Genomic DNA, 8,354 nt, shown 5'->3' with positions numbered 1-8,354 from the left:
TGAAGCTGGAACATCAGAAGCCGGCTGGAATGCTTAACCCACTACCTATTCCAGAGTGGAAAATGGGAGAATATAGCTATGGACTTCGTGGTGGGGCTACCGGCGGCGTCCAACAGATTGGACTCCATATGGGTGATTGTGGACAGACTCACCAAATCTGCTCACTTCATTCCTGTCAGGAGTGGCTATTCTGTGGACAAGTTGGCGCAGGTATATGTAGATGAGATCGTCAGGCTGCATGGGGTTCCTGTTTCAATAGTGTCTGATAGAGGGCCCCAGTTCACCTCTAGGTTTTGGCGGAGTCTGTAGAACGCTATGAGTACCAGGTTGGATTTTAGCACTGCTTTCCATCTACAGACGGACGGACAGTCAGAAAGGACCATCCAGACAATAGAGGATATGCTCAGAATGTGTGTGCTGGACTTTGGCAGTTTTTGGAGGCAACATCTGCCTTTGGTAGAGTTTGCCTACAATAACAGCCATCATGCTAGCATCGGGATGGCTCCATATGAAGCTTTGTATGAAAAGAAGTGCATATCACCTGTTTGCTGGGAAGAAGTTGGAGAAAAGGCCTTGGCAGGACCTGAACTAGTAGAGATCACCAGCAGGGTGGTGCCCATAATCAGAGAAAGGATCAAGACTGCTGCAAGCAGACAAAAGAGTTATGCAGATATCCGCAGAAGGCAAGTAGAGTTTCAGGAGGGGGATTTGGTATTGCTCAAAGTGTCTCCAATGAAAGGGGTGATTCGGTTCGGGAAGAAAGGTAAGCTGGCTCCACGGTACATCGGACCCTTTGAAGTCTTGCAAAAGATTGGGAATGTATCGTACAAGCTGGACTTGCCAGCTTCAATGGAGAGAATCCATCTGGTTTTTCATGTTTCTATGTTGAGAAAGTTCGTGTCAGATCCGGGCAAGGTTCTTAGTGAGCCTGATGTGGAGATCCAAGAGGATCTCACCTATGTTGAGCAACCGGTACGGATCCTAGACACCCAGATCAGGAAGCTAAGGAACAAGGAAATCCCGATGGTGAAAGTCCTTTGGAATCACCACAATATTGAAGAGTGCACTTGGGAGACACGGGAGTCCATACTCCGGCAATATCCTCATCTCTTCTAAGGTAAGTGTTATGTGTTTTGTATGTATGATTATGTTTTATGCTTTGTATGTTCATGTCTTATGATATGCCATGTTGTTTGGTGAACATTCGGGGATGAATGTTCTTAAGGGGGGAAGAATGTAATACCGGCTAGACTCCGGTATCGGAATCCCTACCGTCCGGTGGGATCTCGGATGTCGGAAACCTCTAGAAGGGTAAAACCATGTTTTTATAAAATATTTTAATGTATTTTATGTTTTTAAGTAAAAAGGAATTTGAATTTTGTATGAAAATGACCAAGGAGGCATTTCCAGGTTCGGCCGCCGAACCTCAAGTTCGGCCGCCGAACGTGGGATGGTTTAGGGGGGCATGTTAGGCTTCCAAAAGTCTCAAAAGGTTCAGCCGCCGAATCTCATGTTCGGCCGCCAAACTTGCATGAGATGTGGGGGCACGTTCAGCTGCCGAAAGGTGGTCTGCCAGCCCTATATAAGAGCTCCATGGCCGAAACGGGCGAGTTTTCTCCCCATTTTTGGCCACGGTGAGTTCATGCTCTCCTTTGGTTCGTTTTTGATGTCTTTCCTCCGATCTTCCATGTTTTAACAAACTCTATGTTGTTTTAAAGAGATTTGAGTAAAAAGAGCAAGTTTTGGAAACTTAGAGACCAAAGAGCGGATCTCTCCCATCTCCGAGTCAGATCGTCTCTCCTCTCGTTCTACAAGAGGTAAGAGTAGATCCATAGTTCCTTTCATGTTTTAAGTAAGTTTTATGAAGTTTCTTGGGGTAGAAATGCATGTGTAGGTTTATGTTGAGTTTTTGGTTAAATGTGTGTTTATGAGCAATGTATGTTGGATATACATGTTTGATGTGTTGTAGATGGGGTTTAGGATAGTTCGAAACCCCTAGGAGCTTGTATGCTTGAGTATGCATGTTGTAGAATAGAAAAATGCATGATTGAATGAGTTGGGAGGCGTTTATGCATGTTGAGCTGAGTTTCTACCTTTTTGGGAGAAACCAGGTTCCGCAGCCGAAGGTTCTTTCGGCCGCCGAACCTGCGTGTGGTAGCATGGATCGGCTGCCAAACCCTGCCCCCGAAAGATGACTTTCGGCTCTGGAAGGGACTTTCGGCCGCCGAAGGTGCCGCCGAACATGCATGAGTTTCGTCTCTGGAGGGAACCTTCGGCCGCCGAAGGTGCCGCCGAAGGTGCATGACTTTCGGCTCTGGAGGGACTTTCGACCGCCGAACCTGCCGCCGAAAGTGCCCTGTTCAGCCCTTCTTTGCATGAATTCTTTGATTGTTTTGAGGTGTTTTAGGGGGGTTTATGAGGGATTTTTTTAGAGTTATGTTTATGTATGTTAGGTCCCTCATTTGCGTCCACCTGTGTAGGTTCGGACCAGAGGAACCAGAGAGTTCAGCAGTGAGCACTGCTTCAGAGTTTGCAGAGTCAGCCAAAGGTGAGTGGAACTAAACTTAATCCTTTAAATTGAGAAATTAAATGTTTTTATCATGTTTCATGCATCATGATTATACAATAGGATGATTGCATTAGATTTCACGAATATGTTGCATCGCATTCTTTGTTGTTGATGTGGGTGAATGTTGGATGACCCAATTAGTCCCTGAGGAAAGACCAGAACCCCATTCTACGGCCTGGCACGAAAATGAAAGACCAGGACTGTAACGACCCGGAAACCGGTACCCCTCAGTAACGGTCCGAACCATCACTGGCACTAGGATCCAGATCGGCTTAAGGCCGCCGGGACCCGTAGTCAGCCAACTATACTCTCTGTGTACCTGATAAATCCCATACATGATACAAAACGACTCAACAATCCTGTAAAACTCTGTAGGCTTAACTGCTGCTACTCATATATGTCAATCTGAAATGGCCCTCAGGGCCTATACCAGGGACTACTATCTGCTGTGGTCCAGGGATTAACACAATCTGTAACACATCCCACTGGTATCTCATCGAAGCCATACATTAAGCCTAACTCACACATTTCTCATCAAGAAACGTAAAACAGGATGCATGTACAAAGGGATTAATCATACATCACACTATGGCAACGACACTAGAGAAAGCACAAGTCTATCCAGTAACTGATAGTACATATCGATACATTACATGACAACTACTCTTTTAATTACATCATGTCCACTATGCTAGTACAAACATACATTCATGCATCACTGTTCTTTGTACTCTTGCTGACGTTGACTTCCCATAGCTATCTCAGAACCTGCAAAACTGGGGTTAAGGGAGTGGGATGAGCTACTACAGCCCAGTGAGAAGGAACAGGCAAAACAGTTCATTAATTACATGGTCTCATGAAATGCATCACATCACAACATATCAACAAAAGGATGAACTTGTCACCAATAGCCCTTCAGTGTATACATATAACCATATGTCCAACTTGCCAGGGGCGATTAGGCCTCACCTGGACTTCTCTTCCCTGGCTCTATCACAAGGCCAACTGTGCCAGGGGCGATTAGGCCTCACCTGGACTTCTCTATCTGAGTCAGGTCAAACTGTCTATCTCATAGTACCAGGAGCGACCTGGACTATCCAGGGGCGACCTGGTATGGCTACCTCATGCCATAACTCTATATATGTACTCTGTGCTCTATCAAGGGCTAAGGATCATCCAACATTCATCCGCACAAATATCATCTTATGCAATGCGTCATATTCGTGAATGCTAATGCAGCACAACCTAATACATAACATGGCATTTTATGATGCATGGATCATGCTCGAATCGTGTCATTTTTCAAGATAAAATATTTAGTTTAGTTCCACTCACCTGTAGCCTCTGCTTGGCTAACTCTGGGCTAACTAGCTCTGGACCAACTCTAACTCTGAAGCAGTTACTACTGCTAAATACCTCGTTTTCTCGGGTCCAATCCTACAATGGAGGACTTAAATGAGGTACCAAACATACTCTATACAACTGATAAACATCTCTTATACACCTTCCCAAAACCCCTCTAAAACACCTCAAAACATGCATGCAAAACAAGCAAAGGAAGGCTGGACAGGGCACCTTCGGCAGCACCTTCGGCGGCCGAATGTCTCCTCCAGAGACGAAAGTCAGGCATGTTCGGCGGCCTAACTTGGACTTTCGGCGGCCGAACCTGAGTTCATCCAGAACTCAGTTTCGTGCACAAGGACGCCTGCCAGTCCCTCTATCACCTGCGCAACCCTCAATACATACATTTAACCCCTCTAAAACATGCATAAACACTTTAACAAACATAAAGGAGCTTAAAACAACTTAAACTCCAACAAAACAAGCTCACAAGGCACACATCAAACATAAAGGATTCATCAACCCTATATGCCCATCTCATGCAAACTCATGCCTAGCTCCCTTTTCCCTTTACAAAACTCATATAAAACATCATAAAAACCATGGATCAACACTTACCTCTTGAAGAACAAAGGCTAGTATGATTCAAATGCAAAGATATGGAGAAACCAAGCTTCAACAGCATCAAACTCCAAAACCTTGGTTAAAGCTCATAGCTTTTCAAAACAAGGGTAAAACTCATTAAAACCTTGAAAGAGTTGAAGAAAAAACCATGAAAACACTTCAAGGAGATCAAGAACTTACCTAGGCCAGAAGGAGAGAAGAAGTCTCCCCCTTTTTTTGCCACTCGGTGCCCTTATAGATGAGCAACCGCCTCAGGTTCGGCGGCCAAACCTGCATGCGAAACCATGCAACGTTCGGCGGCCAAACATTGCCTTCGGGGGCCGAAACTAGGGGACTTTCGGCGGCCGAACTTTACCTTTCGGGGGCCGAACCTGCATTCTGCCTCCTTGGCCTTTTCTCTTCCAAACTCAATCATTTTCACTCTAAACCTTTAAAATACTTGAAAATATGTTAGAAAACCTTTCTCTTACCCTTCTAGAAACCTCTGACATCCTCGAATTCCACCGGACGGTAGAAATTCCGATGTCTGAATCTGCCGGGTATTACATTCTTCCCCCCTTTAAGAACATTCGTCCTCGAATGGTCACACAATAAACACATATGCAAAAAAGAAAGTAAGGAAAGCCTAACACCTTCCTCTGCAAAGAGATACAGAGATTACTGACGGAAACCCTCTCGGGTTCTCTATACTTCCTAACTCTGTTGACCCTTCACTGCTTAAACTGTGTTCACACTTTACACTGATTGCTAACGTTTCTTTCTCTTTGCCTCTTCTTCGCTGTCTTCATACTCTTCTGTCCTTGCCTCTAGCTTTACCTGTCTATCTATTTTAGATTCAAACAGACATGCCCCAAAACCGAACTCGTCTGATAGAACTTGGCCTCGATGCCGTGTTCGCGTAAATTCTACACTACGTCATAGATAATGGGCATGCTTCTCTTTGGACTATCTCTAGCGCTTTCGCTCTCTAGCTTTCGAGCTATCTGTTTCTATAGGATACACTGCTAAACGACTTCTGACTGAGGGCAGCTAACATCTCATCTGCCTCACTCAGTAATATCTGTCTTGTATACTCAGAGTCGCTGAGCAGTTTATTGTACCCTTTACCTCTGGTATAGACTCTTTACTACAACTTTGATCTCAGCTCTATTCAATTGCTTTTCTCTACCTCTCAGCACATAGTGTCCGAATCTCAGATCTATCATCATCAATTCGACATGAGAACACCTGTCCTTGGTAGTGATTTTGCATTAACTGCTCACAGTCGTTACAAAATCTCAAGGTTTCATCCTTCGTTTCTCACACCAACACTGGAACATTTCAGGGTGAGGTACTAAGTCGGATAGAACCTTTATCTACCAAGCTTTTCTATACTACTCTGACTATGCTCTCTCTGCAGGTGCCATCCTGTAGGGTAGAAGGAAAGAAATAGGTCCGCGTCCAGACACCATTTCTATTCCACACTCTGACTCCCTGACAGATGGTAAACCTGACAGCTCGTCTGGGAAAAACCATCGAGCACTTACTCGTAACGGGTATTGAGACTGATTCCCTGACCTGACTCCTACACATGCGCACAAGAGCTAGAACCCTTTGACAACCTTTCCTGTGTAAACGATGAGCCTAATGGGCTGACATTAACTTCTAGGCACCCCTATACTGTCCCTCTAACGGACTGCCTCAGATCCATCTTAGCCGCTGAACTCTAAACTCTCCTACCTTGTCTCTGCAGACACAGGTAGTACTATGAGTAGTTAGCCAATCCGCCCTAGATTGACATCACCAGTCAACTCTAGAACCATAAGGTCAGCTGGATTGCATCTACTCACCACAAACTCTAAGCTGAACTGACTGACGCTGCCTCAGATGGATCATACTCGGGTCCACTAACCCAGAGAAAACACTCGAAGCCCAGAAGTCATCAAACCCCCCTCTATCTAAGGCTCTCAAGACAACAGGGAAAGAAACATCAGGGTCCACGATAACCTACACATCTGAACACCCTCACGTGAACGTATCTGACGTCACCGTGTTCGATGTGTGAGCCTCCTACTGAGTCAGGATGAAGATCCAAGCGAAAGCTAACGAATCTTCCCTCAGGAATCTACTGAAGAAAAGACTGACTCTTTTCTCTGCCTCACCTACTACCTAATCCCAGATTAAACTGAAAGCTCCTCCTAAACTTACACGTATTCTTCCTCTTTTCTTTTTCTGTTCTCTTCTAGTTTACTTACTCTTCTCTTTTCCTTCATCTGCTCTCTTTCACTTCCTGTTATGCTGTTCTTACTCTCTTATTTCTTATTTTGTTCTCTGACTTATTGATTATCCTTGAGGGCTGCACTCGGAGATGAGAGATTATTCTCCCTATACCTAGATAAAATCCAAGGCCAGACTCAAGCAGCTTTCCAGGCTTACTAACTCTAGTTACTTACTCGTTTGGCTTTTTCTATCTCCCTCACTCTACTGGTGTCATTCTGCAGAGAAGACGAAGAATGGTTCTGGGTTTAGACATCAGTCCTATATCCCATTCTAGTCTCTTAGCAGGTGGTAAACCTGACGGCTTATTTCGAACAACATCTCAAACTTTTCTATGGCTGCGGGCACGCAACCTGGTTCCCCTCCTAATCTGACAAACTGCTATACTCTCTGACAGAAGCACGAAACCTCTGATAACCTCTCTTAACTAGTTTACGAGCTTAGAGGGCTGATATTACATTTCAGGCATCTCTACACTGTCCCCTCAACATACCACTTGTGAGCCACCCTGATCTCTAAGCCTGACGACTCTGTCTCTGCTATCTCAAGCAAGACTATGAGTAGCTAGCCCATCCACCCCTAGAATGATGTCAATCAATCACTCTAGAACCACTAGGTCAGTTGGACGGCACCTACTCACAACTAACACTGAACTAGCACTGAACTCAACTGGCAGACTACCTCTGCCGCTGATGGCTCACACTTGGGTCTATTGACCTAAAGAGGACAGTCGAATCCCTCAAGCACGAAGGAAAACAAAGCATCAGAGTCTCTAAGAGTAGACACATCAAAACATATGGAAGTGAAAAGTACCTGTTACCGCCCTGTCCGATGTGTCAGCCTCCTGCGAAGATCCGTGCTGGTACTGACGGACCTTCACCTGGGGAACCTAGGGAAGAAGGAGTGATCTCGCTCCCTCTGCCTCTGCCCAACGCCAAGGCTAAAGCTCCTGGCTGAGTCACTCTGTCTGAGGCTGTCTGCTGGGACTGTGTTATCAAAGTCGCGGTGGAACACTCACGTGCTATGTGCCCCTCCTGTCCGCACCTAAAACATGCTGTTGTCCCTACTAAACAGACTCCCTTGTGCGGCCTACCGCACCTCGGACATTTGAAGTTGTTCAAACCAGAGCTCGATCCCTCACCTATTCCCAGACCAGACTTGATCTGCTTCCAGAACTTGTTCTTCTTTGATCGTCTGAGGCCTCTACCTCCCTTCTTCCTTTCTATACCAGCCTCGTGCAGAGGGGAGAGATTCACATCACTTGTCCCTGCAAGTTTGGCACTAGCTTCTCTCTTCTGTGCCATATCTACTATATCATGGAACCTCTTCCTTGTGCTATCTGGAAAAACCCCTTCGGCAAACTCTGTTGCAAACTGCTCCCAAGATAAGCTTTCTACCCTCGGGTTCACATACTGGTTGAACCACGCCCTTGCCTTTTCACATTTCACTGTGACCCCTGCCATCTGAATGGCTCTACGCTCACTGGCTCCCAACTCATCAGTTATCATCTTGACCGTTCTGAGATACTCAAAAGGGTCATCACCAGTCTCAAACTTGGGAACAT

The sequence above is a fragment of the Manihot esculenta genome, chromosome 13 (genome assembly GCF_001659605.2).
Source record: "Manihot esculenta cultivar AM560-2 chromosome 13, M.esculenta_v8, whole genome shotgun sequence".
Classification (NCBI taxonomy): domain Eukaryota; kingdom Viridiplantae; phylum Streptophyta; class Magnoliopsida; order Malpighiales; family Euphorbiaceae; genus Manihot; species Manihot esculenta.
Note: the sequence above shows the minus strand (reverse complement) of the source record.